Raw genomic sequence first — 20,591 nt, forward strand, 5'->3', positions numbered from 1 at the left:
CCAAGGTGAATTTCTCATTTTGAGTCTATTTCAGGAACTGATTTCTTCCAAGTCAACAGGAGCGAATTGGAATGTACTAAGGAGGCTCATTATGTGAGGAATGAATGACTACCACCAAGCCGTTCAGAATTGCTTATTTTTCGGAGTTTTCGAGAGTCGATCTATAACAAAACACCAGAAGCAATTCTGAAAGGATTTTGGAGGATCATGCCAGATGGAGTTAATGACTAGCAGTGATCAGTAATTACTGTTGGATTTTTGTAATTTTCATGAACCCATCTCTACCAAAGGATCAGGAGAGAATCCGAATGGCTTTTCGAGGAAGCGTGCATGAGACATCAATGGCTGCATCTGATTCGTATTGAAGGTCTCATTTTTAGCAATTTACGCTACCCATCTCTAGCAAGTGACCAGCAGAGTAGCTAAAAGGTCTTTGGAGGATGATTCTATGAGGTACTAATTAGATGCAGTGATCAGTAATAAAGGTTTGATTTTTTAGTCATTTTCATGAACCAATCTCTACAAACTGAGGAGGAGAGAATCTGGATTGCTGGAGTCTTTACCACTATGTGCTTGTAAAGAACGATTTTCGTACTTTGAGTAATTTGCACAAACCAATCTTTTCCAACACACCAAGAGAGAATGCAATTGTTTTCCGGTGGATGATTCCATGGGAAATTCATCAGAAGACGGGAGAGGAAAGAATTTTCTCTTTCCTACTAATTTTCACCAACCGATTTTATTCACAATCCCCAGGAGTTAATTATCAAAGGATTTGGGAGGATGATTCCAAGTGCCATTAATGACTAGCATTGAAAAGGAAGAACTGTCTCATTTGGAGTAATTTTCATCAAATCATGAACTGATGTCTACCAAATCACAAGAAGCGAATCTGAAAGGCTTTTGGGGGAGGATTCCATTTGTCACTGATTTATAGTATTGATCAGTTCTAACTTTCCAATTTTTCGCAATTTTTACGATCAATCTCCACCTAATCCTGAAGAGAGAAGAGACTTGTGTTTTGGTGGATGTTTCCATGAGAAATAGATCAGGATACCAGATTAGGCATGTCTTTCTCATCTGGAATAATTTTCACGCACTGCTCTGTACCATAGGACGAGAAGTGAATCCTCGGGTCTTTCAGGAAGATTCCTTCTCAAATTGATCTGTTGCGCACATCCAAGGTGAATTTCTCATTTTGAGTCTATTTCAGGAACTGATTTCTTCCAAGTCAACAGGAGCGAATTGGAATGTACTAAGGAGGCTCATTATGTGAGGAATGAATGACTACCACCAAGCCGTTCAGAATTGCTTATTTTTCGGAGTTTTCGAGACTCGACCTATAACAAATCACCAGAAGCAATTCTGAAAGGATTTTGGAGGGTCATGCCAGATGGAGTTAATGACTAGCAGTGATCAGTAATTACTGTTGGATTTTTGTAATTTTCATGAACCCATCTCTACCAAAGGATCAGGAGAGAATCTGAATGGCTTTTCGAGGAAGCGTGCATGAGACATCAATGGCTACATCTGATTCGTATTGAAGGTCTCATTTTTAGCAATTTACGCTACCCATCTCTAGCAAGTGACCAGCAGAGTAGCTAAAAGGTCTTTGGAGGATGATTCTATGAGGTACTAATTAGATGCAGTGATCAGTAATAAAGGTTTGATTTTTTAGTCATTTTCATGAACCAATCTCTACAAACTGAGGAGGAGAGAATCTGGGTTGCTGGAGTCTTTACCACTATGTGCTTGTAAAGAACGATTTTCGTACTTTGAGTAATTTGCACAAACCAATCTTTTCCAACACACCATGAGAGAATGCAATTGTTTTCCGGTGGATGATTCCATGGGAAATTCATCAGAAGACGGGTGAGGAAAGAATTTTCTCTTTCCTACTAATTTTCACCAACCGATTTTATTCACAATCCCCAGGAGTTAATTATCAAAGGATTTGGGAGGATGATTCCAAGTGCCATTAATGACTAACATTGAAAAGGAAGAACTGTCTCATTTGGAGTAATTTTCATCAAATCATGAACTGATGTCTACCAAATCACAAGAAGCGAATCTGAAAGGTTTTTGGGGGATGATTCCATTTGTCACTGATTTAGAGCATTGATCAGTTCTAACTGTCTCATTTTTAGAAATTTTCACGATCAATCTCCACCAAATCCTGAAGAGAGAAGAGACTTCTGTTTTGGTGGATGTTTCCATGAGAAATAGATCAGGATACCAGATTAGGCATGTCTTTCTCATCTGGAATAATTTTCACGCACTGCTCTGTACCATAGGACGAGAAGTGAATCCTCGGGTCTTTCAGGAAGATTCCTTCTTACATTTATCTGTTGCACACATCCAAGGTGAATTTCTCATTTTGAGTCTATTTCAGGAACTGATTTCTTCCAAGTCAACAGGAGCGAATTGGAATGTACTAAGGAGGCTCATTATGTGAGGAATGAATGACTACCACCAAGCCGTTCAGAATTGCTTATTTTTCGGAGTTTTCGAGACTCGACCTATAACAAAACACCAGAAGCAATTCTGAAAGGATTTTGGAGGATCATGCCAGATGGAGTTAATGACTAGCAGTGATCAGTAATTACTGTTGGATTTTTGTAATTTTCATGAACCCATCTCTACCAAAGGATCAGGAGAGAATCCGAATGGCTTTTCGAGGAAGCGTGCATGAGACATCAATGGCTGCATCTGATTCGTATTGAAGGTCTCATTTTTAGCAATTTACGCTACCCATCTCTAGCAAGTGACCAGCAGAGTAGCTAAAAGGTCTTTGGAGGATGATTCTATGAGGTACTAATTAGATGCAGTGATCAGTAATAAAGGTTTGATTTTTTAGTCATTTTCATGAACCAATCTCTACAAACTCAGGAGGAGAGAATCTGGATTGCTGGAGTCTTTACCACTATGTGCTTGTAAAGAACGATTTTCGTACTTTGAGTAATTTGCACAAACCAATCTTTTCCAACACACCAAGAGAGAATGCAATTGTTTTCCGGTGGATGATTCCATGGGAAATTCATCAGAAGACGGGTGAGGAAAGAATTTTCTCTTTCCTACTAATTTTCACCAACCGATTTTATTCACAATCCCCAGGAGTTAATTATCAAAGGATTTGGGAGGATGATTCCAAGTGCCATTAATGACTAGCATTGAAAAGGAAGAACTGTCTCATTTGGAGTAATTTTCATCAAATCATGAACTGATGTCTACCAAATCACAAGAAGCGAATCTGAAAGGCTTTTGGGGGAGGATTCCATTTGTCACTGATTTATAGTATTGATCAGTTCTAACTTTCCAATTTTTCGCAATTTTTACGATCAATCTCCACCAAATCCTGAAGAGAGAAGAGACTTGTGTTTTGGTGGATGTTTCCATGAGAAATAGATCAGGATACCAGATTAGGCATGTCTTTCTCATCTGGAATAATTTTCACGCACTGCTCTGTACCATAGGACGAGAAGTGAATCCTCGGGTCTTTCAGGAAGATTCCTTCTCAAATTGATCTGTTGCGCACATCCAAGGTGAATTTCTCATTTTGAGTCTATTTCAGGAACTGATTTCTTCCAAGTCAACAGGAGCGAATTGGAATGTACTAAGGAGGCTCATTATGTGAGGAATGAATGACTACCACCAAGCCGTTCAGAATTGCTTATTTTTCGGAGTTTTCGAGACTCGACCTATAACAAATCACCAGAAGCAATTCTGAAAGGATTTTGGAGGGTCATGCCAGATGGAGTTAATGACTAGCAGTGATCAGTAATTACTGTTGGATTTTTGTAATTTTCATGAACCCATCTCTACCAAAGGATCAGGAGAGAATCTGAATGGCTTTTCGAGGAAGCGTGCATGAGACATCAATGGCTACATCTGATTCGTATTGAAGGTCTCATTTTTAGCAATTTACGCTACCCATCTCTAGCAAGTGACCAGCAGAGTAGCTAAAAGGTCTTTGGAGGATGATTCCATGAGGTACTAATTCGATGCAGTGATCAGTAATAAAGGTTTGATTTTTTAGTCATTTTCATGAACCAATCTCTACAAACTGAGGAGGAGAGAATCTGGGTTGCTGGAGTCTTTACCACTATGTGCTTGTAAAGAACGATTTTCGTACTTTGAGTAATTTGCACAAACCAATCTTTTCCAACACACCATGAGAGAATGCAATTGTTTTCCGGTGGATGATTCCATGGGAAATTCATCAGAAGACGGGTGAGGAAAGAATTTTCTCTTTCCTACTAATTTTCACCAACCGATTTTATTCACAATCCCCAGGAGTTAATTATCAAAGGATTTGGGAGGATGATTCCAAGTGCCATTAATGACTAACATTGAAAAGGAAGAACTGTCTCATTTGGAGTAATTTTCATCAAATCATGAACTGATGTCTACCAAATCACAAGAAGCGAATCTGAAAGGTTTTTGGGGGATGATTCCATTTGTCACTGATTTAGAGCATTGATCAGTTCTAACTGTCTCATTTTTAGAAATTTTCACGATCAATCTCCACCAAATCCTGAAGAGAGAAGAGACTTGTGTTTTGGTGGATGTTTCCATGAGAAATAGATCAGGATACCAGATTAGGCATGTCTTTCTCATCTGGAATAATTTTCACGCACTGCTCTGTACCATAGGACGAGAAGTGAATCCTCGGGTCTTTCAGGAAGATTCCTTCTTACATTTATCTGTTGCACACATCCAAGGTGAATTTCTCATTTTGAGTCTATTTCAGGAACTGATTTCTTCCAAGTCAACAGGAGCGAATTGGAATGTACTAAGGAGGCTCATTATGTGAGGAATGAATGACTACCACCAAGCCGTTCAGAATTGCTTATTTTTCGGAGTTTTCGAGACTCGACCTATAACAAATCACCAGAAGCAATTCTGAAAGGATTTTGGAGGGTCATGCCAGATGGAGTTAATGACTAGCAGTGATCAGTAATTACTGTTGGATTTTTGTAATTTTCATGAACCCATCTCTACCAAAGGATCAGGAGAGAATCCGAATGGCTTTTCGAGGAAGCGTGCATGAGACATCAATGGCTACATCTGATTCGTATTGAAGGTCTCATTTTTAGCAATTTACGCTACCCATCTCTAGCAAGTGACCAGCAGAGTAGCTAAAAGGTCTTTGGAGGATGATTCCATGAGGTACTAATTCGATGCAGTGATCAGTAATAAAGGTTTGATTTTTTAGTCATTTTCATGAACCAATCTCTACAAACTCAGGAGGAGAGAATCTGGATTGCTGGAGTGTTTACCACTAGGTGCTTGTAAAGAACGATTTTCGTACTTTAAGTAATTTGCACAAACCAATCTCTTCCAACACACCAAGAGAGAATGCAATTGTTTTCCGGTGGATGATTCCATGGGAAATTCATCAGAAGACGGGTGAGGAAAGAATTTTCTCTTTCCTACTAATTTTCACCAACCGATTTTATTCACAATCCCCAGGAGTTAATTATCAAAGGATTTGGGAGGATGATTCCAAGTGCCATTAATGACTAACATTGAAAAGGAAGAACTGTCTCATTTGGAGTAATTTTCATCAAATCATGAACTGATGTCTACCAAATCACAAGAAGCGAATCTGAAAGGCTTTTGGGGGATGATTCCATTTGTCACTGATTTATAGTATTGATCAGTTCTAACTTTCCAATTTTTAGCAATTTTTACGATCAATCTCCACCAAATCCTGAAGAGAGAAGAGACTTGTGTTTTGGTGGATGTTTCCATGAGAAATAGATCAGGATACCAGATTAGGCATGTCTTTCTCATCTGGAATAATTTTCACGCACTGCTCTGTACCATAGGACGAGAAGTGACTCCTCGGGTCTTTCAGGAAGATTCCTTCTCAAATTGATCTGTTGCGCACATCCAAGGTGAATTTCTCATTTTGAGTCTATTTCAGGAACTGATTTCTTCCAAGTCAACAGGAGCGAATTGGAATGTACTAAGGAGGCTCATTATGTGAGGAATGAATGACGACCACCAAGCCGTTCAGAATTGCTTATTTTTCGGAGTTTTCGAGACTCGACCTATAACAAATCACCAGAAGCAATTCTGAAAGGATTTTGGAGGGTCATGCCAGATGGAGTTAATGACTAGCAGTGATCAGTAATTACTGTTGGATTTTTGTAATTTTCATGAACCCATCTCTACCAAAGGATCAGGAGAGAATCTGAATGGCTTTTCGAGGAAGCGTGCATGAGACATCAATGGCTACATCTGATTCGTATTGAAGGTCTCATTTTTAGCAATTTACGCTACCCATCTCTAGCAAGTGACCAGCAGAGTAGCTAAAAGGTCTTTGGAGGATGATTCTATGAGGTACTAATTAGATGCAGTGATCAGTAATAAAGGTTTGATTTTTTAGTCATTTTCATGAACCAATCTCTACAAACTGAGGAGGAGAGAATCTGGGTTGCTGGAGTCTTTACCACTATGTGCTTGTAAAGAACGATTTTCGTACTTTGAGTAATTTGCACAAACCAATCTTTTCCAACACACCATGAGAGAATGCAATTGTTTTCCGGTGGATGATTCCATGGGAAATTCATCAGAAGACGGGTGAGGAAAGAATTTTCTCTTTCCTACTAATTTTCACCAACCGATTTTATTCACAATCCCCAGGAGTTAATTATCAAAGGATTTGGGAGGATGATTCCAAGTGCCATTAATGACTAACATTGAAAAGGAAGAACTGTCTCATTTGGAGTAATTTTCATCAAATCATGAACTGATGTCTACCAAATCACAAGAAGCGAATCTGAAAGGTTTTTGGGGGATGATTCCATTTGTCACTGATTTAGAGCATTGATCAGTTCTAACTGTCTCATTTTTAGAAATTTTCACGATCAATCTCCACCAAATCCTGAAGAGAGAAGAGACTTGTGTTTTGGTGGATGTTTCCATGAGAAATAGATCAGGATACCAGATTAGGCATGTCTTTCTCATCTGGAATAATTTTCACGCACTGCTCTGTACCATAGGACGAGAAGTGAATCCTCGGGTCTTTCAGGAAGATTCCTTCTTACATTTATCTGTTGCACACATCCAAGGTGAATTTCTCATTTTGAGTCTATTTCAGGAACTGATTTCTTCCAAGTCAACAGGAGCGAATTGGAATGTACTAAGGAGGCTCATTATGTGAGGAATGAATGACTACCACCAAGCCGTTCAGAATTGCTTATTTTTCGGAGTTTTCGAGACTCGACCTATAACAAATCACCAGAAGCAATTCTGAAAGGATTTTGGAGGGTCATGCCAGATGGAGTTAATGACTAGCAGTGATCAGTAATTACTGTTGGATTTTTGTAATTTTCATGAACCCATCTCTACCAAAGGATCAGGAGAGAATCCGAATGGCTTTTCGAGGAAGCGTGCATGAGACATCAAAGGCTACATCTGATTCGTATTGAAGGTCTCATTTTTAGCAATTTACGCTACCCATCTCTAGCAAGTGACCAGCAGAGTAGCTAAAAGGTCTTTGGAGGATGATTCCATGAGGTACTAATTCGATGCAGTGATCAGTAATAAAGGTTTGATTTTTTAGTCATTTTCATGAACCAATCTCTACAAACTCAGGAGGAGAGAATCTGGATTGCTGGAGTCTTTACCACTAGGTGCTTGTAAAGAACGATTTTCGTACTTTAAGTAAATTGCACAAACCAATCTCTTCCAACACACCAAGAGAGAATGCAATTGTTTTCCGGTGGATGATTCCATGGGAAATTCATCAGAAGACGGGTGAGGAAAGAATTTTCTCTTTCCTACTAATTTTCACCAACCGATTTTATTCACAATCCCCAGGAGTTAATTATCAAAGGATTTGGGAGGATGATTCCAAGTGCCATTAATGACTAACATTGAAAAGGAAGAACTGTCTCATTTGGAGTAATTTTCATCAAATCATGAACTGATGTCTACCAAATCACAAGAAGCGAATCTGAAAGGCTTTTGGGGGATGATTCCATTTGTCACTGATTTATAGTATTGATCAGTTCTAACTTTCCAATTTTTAGCAATTTTTACGATCAATCTCCACCAAATCCTGAAGAGAGAAGAGACTTGTGTTTTGGTGGATGTTTCCATGAGAAATAGATCAGGATACCAGATTAGGCATGTCTTTCTCATCTGGAATAATTTTCACGCACTGCTCTGTACCATAGGACGAGAAGTGACTCCTCGGGTCTTTCAGGAAGATTCCTTCTCAAATTGATCTGTTGCGCACATCCAAGGTGAATTTCTCATTTTGAGTCTATTTCAGGAACTGATTTCTTCCAAGTCAACAGGAGCGAATTGGAATGTACTAAGGAGGCTCATTATGTGAGGAATGAATGACGACCACCAAGCCGTTCAGAATTGCTTATTTTTCGGAGTTTTCGAGACTCGACCTATAACAAATCACCAGAAGCAATTCTGAAAGGATTTTGGAGGGTCATGCCAGATGGAGTTAATGACTAGCAGTGATCAGTAATTACTGTTGGATTTTTGTAATTTTCATGAACCCATCTCTACCAAAGGATCAGGAGAGAATCCGAATGGCTTTTCGAGGAAGCGTGCATGAGACATCAATGGCTACATCTGATTCGTATTGAAGGTCTCATTTTTAGCAATTTACGCTACCCATCTCTAGCAAGTGACCAGCAGAGTAGCTAAAAGGTCTTTGGAGGATGATTCTATGAGGTACTAATTAGATGCAGTGATCAGTAATAAAGGTTTGATTTTTTAGTCATTTTCATGAACCAATCTCTACAAACTGAGGAGGAGAGAATCTGGATTGCTGGAGTCTTTACCACTATGTGCTTGTAAAGAACGATTTTCGTACTTTGAGTAATTTGCACAAACCAATCTTTTCCAAGACACCAAGAGAGAATGCAATTGTTTTCCGGTGGATGATTCCATGGGAAATTCATCAGAAGACGGGTGAGGAAAGAATTTTCTCTTTCCTACTAATTTTCACCAACCGATTTTATTCACAATCCCCAGGAGTTAATTATCAAAGGATTTGGGAGGATGATTCCAAGTGCCATTAATGACTAACATTGAAAAGGAAGAACTGTCTCATTTGGAGTAATTTTCATCAAATCATGAACTGATGTCTACCAAATCACAAGAAGCGAATCTGAAAGGTTTTTGGGGGATGATTCCATTTGTCACTGATTTAGAGCATTGATCAGTTCTAACTGTCTCATTTTTAGAAATTTTCACGATCAATCTCCACCAAATCCTGAAGAGAGAAGAGACTTGTGTTTTGGTGGATGTTTCCATGAGAAATAGATCAGGATACCAGATTAGGCATGTCTTTCTCATCTGGAATAATTTTCACGCACTGCTCTGTACCATAGGACGAGAAGTGAATCCTCGGGTCTTTCAGGAAGATTCCTTCTTACATTTATCTGTTGCACACATCCAAGGTGAATTTCTCATTTTGAGTCTATTTCAGGAACTGATTTCTTCCAAGTCAACAGGAGCGAATTGGAATGTACTAAGGAGGCTCATTATGTGAGGAATGAATGACTACCACCAAGCCGTTCAGAATTGCTTATTTTTCGGAGTTTTCGAGACTCGACCTATAACAAATCACCAGAAGCAATTCTGAAAGGATTTTGGAGGGTCATGCCAGATGGAGTTAATGACTAGCAGTGATCAGTAATTACTGTTGGATTTTTGTAATTTTCATGAACCCATCTCTACCAAAGGATCAGGAGAGAATCCGAATGGCTTTTCGAGGAAGCGTGCATGAGACATCAATGGCTACATCTGATTCGTATTGAAGGTCTCATTTTTAGCAATTTACGCTACCCATCTCTAGCAAGTGACCAGCAGAGTAGCTAAAAGGTCTTTGGAGGATGATTCTATGAGGTACTAATTAGATGCAGTGATCAGTAATAAAGGTTTGATTTTTTAGTCATTTTCATGAACCAATCTCTACAAACTGAGGAGGAGAGAATCTGGATTGCTGGAGTCTTTACCACTATGTGCTTGTAAAGAACGATTTTCGTACTTTGAGTAATTTGCACAAACCAATCTTTTCCAACACACCAAGAGAGAATGCAATTGTTTTCCGGTGGATGATTCCATGGGAAATTCATCAGAAGACGGGTGAGGAAAGAATTTTCTCTTTCCTACTAATTTTCACCAACCGATTTTATTCACAATCCCCAGGAGTTAATTATCAAAGGATTTGGGAGGATGATTCCAAGTGCCATTAATGACTAACATTGAAAAGGAAGAACTGTCTCATTTAGAGTAATTTTCATCAAATCATGAACTGATGTCTACCAAATCACAAGAAGCGAATCTGAAAGGCTTTTGGGGGATGATTCCATTTGTCACTGATTTATAGTATTGATCAGTTCTAACTTTCCAATTTTTAGCAATTTTTACGATCAATCTCCACCAAATCCTGAAGAGAGAAGAGACTTGTGTTTTGGTGGATGTTTCCATGAGAAATAGATCAGGATACCAGATTAGGCATGTCTTTCTCATCTGGAATAATTTTCACGCACTGCTCTGTACCATAGGACGAGAAGTGAATCCTCGGGTCTTTCAGGAAGATTCCGTCTCAAATTGATCTGTTGCGCACATCCAAGGTGAATTTCTCATTTTGAGTCTATTTCAGGAACTGATTTCTTCCAAGTCAACAGGAGCGAATTGGAATGTACTAAGGAGGCTCATTATGTGAGGAATGAATGACGACCACCAAGCCGTTCAGAATTGCTTATTTTTCGGAGTTTTCGAGACTCGACCTATAACAAATCACCAGAAGCAATTCTGAAAGGATTTTGGAGGGTCATGCCAGATGGAGTTAATGACTAGCAGTGATCAGTAATTACTGTTGGATTTTTGTAATTTTCATGAACCCATCTCTACCAAAGGATCAGGAGAGAATCCGAATGGCTTTTCGAGGAAGCGTGCATGAGACATCAATGGCTACATCTGATTCGTATTGAAGGTCTCATTTTTAGCAATTTACGCTACCCATCTCTAGCAAGTGACCAGCAGAGTAGCTAAAAGGTCTTTGGAGGATGATTCTATGAGGTACTAATTAGATGCAGTGATCAGTAATAAAGGTTTGATTTTTTAGTCATTTTCATGAACCAATCTCTACAAACTGAGGAGGAGAGAATCTGGGTTGCTGGAGTCTTTACCACTATGTGCTTGTAAAGAACGATTTTCGTACTTTGAGTAATTTGCACAAACCAATCTTTTCCAACACACCATGAGAGAATGCAATTGTTTTCCGGTGGATGATTCCATGGGAAATTCATCAGAAGACGGGTGAGGAAAGAATTTTCTCTTTCCTACTAATTTTCACCAACCGATTTTATTCACAATCCCCAGGAGTTAATTATCAAAGGATTTGGGAGGATGATTCCAAGTGCCATTAATGACTAACATTGAAAAGGAAGAACTGTCTCATTTGGAGTAATTTTCATCAAATCATGAACTGATGTCTACCAAATCACAAGAAGCGAATCTGAAAGGTTTTTGGGGGATGATTCCATTTGTCACTGATTTAGAGCATTGATCAGTTCTAACTGTCTCATTTTTAGAAATTTTCACGATCAATCTCCACCAAATCCTGAAGAGAGAAGAGACTTGTGTTTTGGTGGATGTTTCCATGAGAAATAGATCAGGATACCAGATTAGGCATGTCTTTCTCATCTGGAATAATTTTCACGCACTGCTCTGTACCATAGGACGAGAAGTGAATCCTCGGGTCTTTCAGGAAGATTCCTTCTTACATTTATCTGTTGCACACATCCAAGGTGAATTTCTCATTTTGAGTCTATTTCAGGAACTGATTTCTTCCAAGTCAACAGGAGCGAATTGGAATGTACTAAGGAGGCTCATTATGTGAGGAATGAATGACTACCACCAAGCCGTTCAGAATTGCTTATTTTTCGGAGTTTTCGAGACTCGACCTATAACAAATCACCAGAAGCAATTCTGAAAGGATTTTGGAGGGTCATGCCAGATGGAGTTAATGACTAGCAGTGATCAGTAATTACTGTTGGATTTTTGTAATTTTCATGAACCCATCTCTACCAAAGGATCAGGAGAGAATCCGAATGGCTTTTCGAGGAAGCGTGCATGAGACATCAAAGGCTACATCTGATTCGTATTGAAGGTCTCATTTTTAGCAATTTACGCTACCCATCTCTAGCAAGTGACCAGCAGAGTAGCTAAAAGGTCTTTGGAGGATGATTCCATGAGGTACTAATTCGATGCAGTGATCAGTAATAAAGGTTTGATTTTTTAGTCATTTTCATGAACCAATCTCTACAAACTCAGGAGGAGAGAATCTGGATTGCTGGAGTCTTTACCACTAGGTGCTTGTAAAGAACGATTTTCGTACTTTAAGTAATTTGCACAAACCAATCTCTTCCAACACACCAAGAGAGAATGCAATTGTTTTCCGGTGGATGATTCCATGGGAAATTCATCAGAAGACGGGTGAGGAAAGAATTTTCTCTTTCCTACTAATTTTCACCAACCGATTTTATTCACAATCCCCAGGAGTTAATTATCAAAGGATTTGGGAGGATGATTCCAAGTGCCATTAATGACTAACATTGAAAAGGAAGAACTGTCTCATTTGGAGTAATTTTCATCAAATCATGAACTGATGTCTACCAAATCACAAGAAGCGAATCTGAAAGGCTTTTGGGGGATGATTCCATTTGTCACTGATTTATAGTATTGATCAGTTCTAACTTTCCAATTTTTAGCAATTTTTACGATGAATCTCCACCAAATCCTGAAGAGAGAAGAGACTTGTGTTTTGGTGGATGTTTCCATGAGAAATAGATCAGGATACCAGATTAGGCATGTCTTTCTCATCTGGAATAATTTTCACGCACTGCTCTGTACCATAGGACGAGAAGTGAATCCTCGGGTCTTTCAGGAAGATTCCTTCTCAAATTGATCTGTTGCGCACATCCAAGGTGAATTTCTCATTTTGAGTCTATTTCAGGAACTGATTTCTTCCAAGTCAACAGGAGCGAATTGGAATGTACTAAGGAGGCTCATTATGTGAGGAATGAATGACTACCACCAAGCCGTTCAGAATTGCTTATTTTTCGGAGTTTTCGAGACTCGACCTATAACAAATCACCAGAAGCAATTCTGAAAGGATTTTGGAGGGTCATGCCAGATGGAGTTAATGACTAGCAGTGATCAGTAATTACTGTTGGATTTTTGTAATTTTCATGAACCCATCTCTACCAAAGGATCAGGAGAGAATCCGAATGGCTTTTCGAGGAAGCGTGCATGAGACATCAATGGCTACATCTGATTCGTATTGAAGGTCTCATTTTTAGCAATTTACGCTACCCATCTCTAGCAAGTGACCAGCAGAGTAGCTAAAAGGTCTTTGGAGGATGATTCTATGAGGTACTAATTAGATGCAGTGATCAGTAATAAAGGTTTGATTTTTTAGTCATTTTCATGAACCAATCTCTACAAACTGAGGAGGAGAGAATCTGGATTGCTGGAGTCTTTACCACTATGTGCTTGTAAAGAACGATTTTCGTACTTTGAGTAATTTGCACAAACCAATCTTTTCCAACACACCAAGAGAGAATGCAATTGTTTTCCGGTGGATGATTCCATGGGAAATTCATCAGAAGACGGGTGAGGAAAGAATTTTCTCTTTCCTACTAATTTTCACCAACCGATTTTATTCACAATCCCCAGGAGTTAATTATCAAAGGATTTGGGAGGATGATTCCAAGTGCCATTAATGACTAACATTGAAAAGGAAGAACTGTCTCATTTAGAGTAATTTTCATCAAATCATGAACTGATGTCTACCAAATCACAAGAAGCGAATCTGAAAGGCTTTTGGGGGATGATTCCATTTGTCACTGATTTATAGTATTGATCAGTTCTAACTTTCCAATTTTTAGCAATTTTTACGATCAATCTCCACCAAATCCTGAAGAGAGAAGAGACTTGTGTTTTGGTGGATGTTTCCATGAGAAATAGATCAGGATACCAGATTAGGCATGTCTTTCTCATCTGGAATAATTTTCACGCACTGCTCTGTACCATAGGACGAGAAGTGAATCCTCGGGTCTTTCAGGAAGATTCCGTCTCAAATTGATCTGTTGCGCACATCCAAGGTGAATTTCTTTTTTTGAGTCTATTTCAGGAACTGATTTCTTCCAAGTCAACAGGAGCGAATTGGAATGTACTATGGAGGCTCATTATGTGAGGAATGAATGACGACCACCAAGCCGTTCAGAATTGCTTATTTTTCGGAGTTTTCGAGACTCGACCTATAACAAATCACCAGAAGCAATTCTGAAAGGATTTTGGAGGGTCATGCCAGATGGAGTTAATGACTAGCAGTGATCAGTAATTACTGTTGGATTTTTGTAATTTTCATGAACCCATCTCTACCAAAGGATCAGGAGAGAATCCGAATGGCTTTTCGAGGAAGCGTGCATGAGACATCAATGGCTACATCTGATTCGTATTGAAGGTCTCATTTTTAGCAATTTACGCTACCCATCTCTAGCAAGTGACCAGCAGAGTAGCTAAAAGGTCTTTGGAGGATGATTCTATGAGGTACTAATTAGATGCAGTGATCAGTAATAAAGGTTTGATTTTTTAGTCATTTTCATGAACCAATCTCTACAAACTGAGGAGGAGAGAATCTGGGTTGCTGGAGTCTTTACCACTATGTGCTTGTAAAGAACGATTTTCGTACTTTGAGTAATTTGCACAAACCAATCTTTTCCAACACACCATGAGAGAATGCAATTGTTTTCCGGTGGATGATTCCATGGGAAATTCATCAGAAGACGGGTGAGGAAAGAATTTTCTCTTTCCTACTAATTTTCACCAACCGATTTTATTCACAATCCCCAGGAGTTAATTATCAAAGGATTTGGGAGGATGATTCCAAGTGCCATTAATGACTAACATTGAAAAGGAAGAACTGTCTCATTTGGAGTAATTTTCATCAAATCATGAACTGATGTCTACCAAATCACAAGAAGCGAATCTGAAAGGTTTTTGGGGGATGATTCCATTTGTCACTGATTTAGAGCATTGATCAGTTCTAACTGTCTCATTTTTAGAAATTTTCACGATCAATCTCCACCAAATCCTGAAGAGAGAAGAGACTTGTGTTTTGGTGGATGTTTCCATGAGAAATAGATCAGGATACCAGATTAGGCATGTCTTTCTCATCTGGAATAATTTTCACGCACTGCTCTGTACCATAGGACGAGAAGTGAATCCTCGGGTCTTTCAGGAAGATTCCTTCTTACATTTATCTGTTGCACACATCCAAGGTGAATTTCTCATTTTGAGTCTATTTCAGGAACTGATTTCTTCCAAGTCAACAGGAGCGAATTGGAATGTACTAAGGAGGCTCATTATGTGAGGAATGAATGACTACCACCAAGCCGTTCAGAATTGCTTATTTTTCGGAGTTTTCGAGACTCGACCTATAACAAATCACCAGAAGCAATTCTGAAAGGATTTTGGAGGGTCATGCCAGATGGAGTTAATGACTAGCAGTGATCAGTAATTACTGTTGGATTTTTGTAATTTTCATGAACCCATCTCTACCAAAGGATCAGGAGAGAATCCGAATGGCTTTTCGAGGAAGCGTGCATGAGACATCAATGGCTACATCTGATTCGTATTGAAGGTCTCATTTTTAGCAATTTACGCTACCCATCTCTAGCAAGTGACCAGCAGAGTAGCTAAAAGGTCTTTGGAGGATGATTCTATGAGGTACTAATTAGATGCAGTGATCAGTAATAAAGGTTTGATTTTTTAGTCATTTTCATGAACCAATCTCTACAAACTGAGGAGGAGAGAATCTGGATTGCTGGAGTCTTTACCACTATGTGCTTGTAAAGAAAGATTTTCGTACTTTGAGTAATTTGCACAAACCAATCTTTTCCAACACACCAAGAGAGAATGCAATTGTTTTCCGGTGGATGATTCCATGGGAAATTCATCAGAAGACGGGTGAGGAAAGAATTTTCTCTTTCCTACTAATTTTCACCAACCGATTTTATTCACAATCCCCAGGAGTTAATTATCAAAGGATTTGGGAGGATGATTCCAAGTGCCATTAATGACTAACATTGAAAAGGAAGAACTGTCTCATTTGGAGTAATTTTCATCAAATCATGAACTGATGTCTACCAAATCACAAGAAGCGAATCTGAAAGGTTTTTGGGGGATGATTCCATTTGTCACTGATTTAGAGCATTGATCAGTTCTAACTGTCTCATTTTTAGAAATTTTCACGATCAATCTCCACCAAATCCTGAAGAGAGAAGAGACTTGTGTTTTGGTGGATGTTTCCATGAGAAATAGATCAGGATACCAGATTAGGCATGTCTTTCTCATCTGGAATAATTTTCACGCACTGCTCTGTACCATAGGACGAGAAGTGAATCCTCGGGTCTTTCAGGAAGATTCCTTCTTACATTTATCTGTTGCACACATCCAAGGTGAATTTCTCATTTTGAGTCTATTTCAGGAACTGATTTCTTCCAAGTCAACAGGAGCGAATTGGAATGTACTAAGGAGGCTCATTATGTGAGGAATGAATGACTACCACCAAGCCGTTCAGAATTGCTTATTTTTCGGAGTTTTCGAGACTCGACCTATAACAAATCACCAGAAGCAATTCTGAAAGGATTTTGGAGGGTCATGCCAGATGGAGTTAATGACTAGCAGTGATCAGTAATTACTGTTGGATTTTTGTAATTTTCATGAACCCATCTCTACCAAAGGATCAGGAGAGAATCCGAATGGCTTTTCGAGGAAGCGTGCATGAGACATCAATGGCTACATCTGATTCGTATTGAAGGTCTCATTTTTAGCAATTTACGCTACCCATCTCTAGCAAGTGACCAGCAGAGTAGCTAAAAGGTCTTTGGAGGATGATTCTATGAGGTACTAATTAGATGCAGTGATCAGTAATAAAGGTTTGATTTTTTAGTCATTTTCATGAACCAATCTCTACAAACTGAGGAGGAGAGAATCTGGGTTGCTGGAGTCTTTACCACTATGTGCTTGTAAAGAACGATTTTCGTACTTTGAGTAATTTGCACAAACCAATCTTTTCCAACACACCATGAGAGAATGCAATTGTTTTCCGGTGGATGATTCCATGGGAAATTCATCAGAAGACGGGTGAGGAAAGAATTTTCTCTTTCCTACTAATTTTCACCAACCGATTTTATTCACAATCCCCAGGAGTTAATTATCAAAGGATTTGGGAGGATGATTCCAAGTGCCATTAATGACTAACATTGAAAAGGAAGAACTGTCTCATTTGGAGTAATTTTCATCAAATCATGAACTGATGTCTACCAAATCACAAGAAGCGAATCTGAAAGGTTTTTGGGGGATGATTCCATTTGTCACTGATTTAGAGCATTGATCAGTTCTAACTGTCTCATTTTTAGAAATTTTCACGATCAATCTCCACCAAATCCTGAAGAGAGAAGAGACTTGTGTTTTGGTGGATGTTTCCATGAGAAATAGATCAGGATACCAGATTAGGCATGTCTTTCTCATCTGGAATAATTTTCACGCACTGCTCTGTACCATAGGACGAGAAGTGAATCCTCGGGTCTTTCAGGAAGATTCCTTCTTACATTTATCTGTTGCACACATCCAAGGTGAATTTCTCATTTTGAGTCTATTTCAGGAACTGATTTCTTCCAAGTCAACAGGAGCGAATTGGAATGTACTAAGGAGGCTCATTATGTGAGGAATGAATGACTACCACCAAGCCGTTCAGAATTGCTTATTTTTCGGAGTTTTCGAGACTCGACCTATAACAAATCACCAGAAGCAATTCTGAAAGGATTTTGGAGGGTCATGCCAGATGGAGTTAATGACTAGCAGTGATCAGTAATTACTGTTGGATTTTTGTAATTTTCATGAACCCATCTCTACCAAAGGATCAGGAGAGAATCCGAATGGCTTTTCGAGGAAGCGTGCATGAGACATCAAAGGCTACATCTGATTCGTATTGAAGGTCTCATTTTTAGCAATTTACGCTACCCATCTCTAGCAAGTGACCAGCAGAGTAGCTAAAAGGTCTTTGGAGGATGATTCCATGAGGTACTAATTCGATGCAGTGATCAGTAATAAAGGTTTGATTTTTTAGTCATTTTCATGAACCAATCTCTACAAACTCAGGAGGAGAGAATCTGGATTGCTGGAGTCTTTACCACTAGGTGCTTGTAAAGAACGATTTTCGTACTTTAAGTAATTTGCACAAACCAATCTCTTCCAACACACCAAGAGAGAATGCAATTGTTTTCCGGTGGATGAATCCATGGGAAATTCATCAGAAGACGGGTGAGGAAAGAATTTTCTCTTTCCTACTAATTTTCACCAACCGATTTTATTCACAATCCCCAGGAGTTAATTATCAAAGGATTTGGGAGGATGATTCCAAGTGCCATTAATGACTAACATTGAAAAGGAAGAACTGTCTCATTTGGAGTAATTTTCATCAAATCATGAACTGATGTCTACCAAATCACAAGAAGCGAATCTGAAAGGCTTTTGGGGGATGATTCCATTTGTCACTGATTTATAGTATTGATCAGTTCTAACTTTCCAATTTTTAGCAATTTTTACGATCAATCTCCACCAAATCCTGAAGAGAGAAGAGACTTGTGTTTTGGTGGATGTTTCCATGAGAAATAGATCAGGATACCAGATTAGGCATGTCTTTCTCATCTGGAATAATTTTCACGCACTGCTCTGTACCATAGGACGAGAAGTGAATCCTCGGGTCTTTCAGGAAGATTCCTTCTCAAATTGATCTGTTGCGCACATCCAAGGTGAATTTCTCATTTTGAGTCTATTTCAGGAACTGATTTCTTCCAAGTCAACAGGAGCGAATTGGAATGTACTAAGGAGGCTCATTATGTGAGGAATGAATGACTACCACCAAGCCGTTCAGAATTGCTTATTTTTCGGAGTTTTCGAGACTCGATCTATAACAAAACACCAGAAGCAATTCTGAAAGGATTTTGGAGGATCATGCCAGATGGAGTTAATGACTAGCAGTGATCAGTAATTACTGTTGGATTTTTGTAATTTTCATGAACCCATCTCTACCAAAGGATCAGGAGAGAATCCGAATGGCTTTTCGAGGAAGCGTGCATGAGACATCAATGGCTGCATCTGATTCGTATTGAAGGTCTCATTTTTAGCAATTTACGCTACCCATCTCTAGCAAGTGACCAGCAGAGTAGCTAAAAGGTCTTTGGAGGATGATTCTATGAGGTACTAATTAGATGCAGTGATCAGTAATAAAGGTTTGATTTTTTAGTCATTTTCATGAACCAATCTCTACAAACTCAGGAGGAGAGAATCTGGATTGCTGGAGTCTTTACCACTATGTGCTTGTAAAGAACGATTTTCGTACTTTGAGTAATTTGCACAAACCAATCTTTTCCAACACACCAAGAGAGAATGCAATTGTTTTCCGGTGGATGATTCCATGGGAAATTCATCAGAAGACGGGTGAGGAAAGAATTTTCTCTTTCCTACTAATTTTCACCAACCGATTTTATTCACAATCCCCAGGAGTTAATTATCAAAGGATTTGGGAGGATGATTCCAAGTGCCATTAATGACTAACATTGAAAAGGAAGAACTGTCTCATTTGGAGTAATTTTCATCAAATCATGAACTGATGTCTACCAAATCACAAGAAGCGAATCTGAAAGGCTTTTGGGGGAGGATTCCATTTGTCACTGATTTATAGTATTGATCAGTTCTAACTTTCCAATTTTTCGCAATTTTTACGATCAATCTCCACCTAATCCTGAAGAGAGAAGAGACTTGTGTTTTGGTGGATGTTTCCATGAGAAATAGATCAGGATACCAGATTAGGCATGTCTTTCTCATCTGGAATAATTTTCACGCACTGCTCTGTACCATAGGACGAGAAGTGAATCCTCGGGTCTTTCAGGAAGATTCCTTCTCAAATTGATCTGTTGCGCACATCCAAGGTGAATTTCTCATTTTGAGTCTATTTCAGGAACTGATTTCTTCCAAGTCAACAGGAGCGAATTGGAATGTACTAAGGAGGCTCATTATGTGAGGAATGAATGACTACCACCAAGCCGTTCAGAATTGCTTATTTTTCGGAGTTTTCGAGACTCGACCTATAACAAATCACCAGAAGCAATTCTGAAAGGATTTTGGAGGGTCATGCCAGATGGAGTTAATGACTAGCAGTGATCAGTAATTACTGTTGGATTTTTGTAATTTTCATGAACCCATCTCTACCAAAGGATCAGGAGAGAATCCGAATGGCTTTTCGAGGAAGCGTGCATGAGACATCAATGGCTACATCTGATTCGTATTGAAGGTCTCATTTTTAGCAATTTACGCTACCCATCTCTAGCAAGTGACCAGCAGAGTAGCTAAAAGGTCTTTGGAGGATGATTCTATGAGGTACTAATTAGATGCAGTGATCAGTAATAAAGGTTTGATTTTTTAGTCATTTTCATGAACCAATCTCTACAAACTGAGGAGGAGAGAATCTGGAT

This window comes from Eretmochelys imbricata, unplaced genomic scaffold (assembly GCF_965152235.1).
Source record: "Eretmochelys imbricata isolate rEreImb1 unplaced genomic scaffold, rEreImb1.hap1 Scaffold_29, whole genome shotgun sequence".
NCBI classification, from domain to species: domain Eukaryota; kingdom Metazoa; phylum Chordata; order Testudines; family Cheloniidae; genus Eretmochelys; species Eretmochelys imbricata.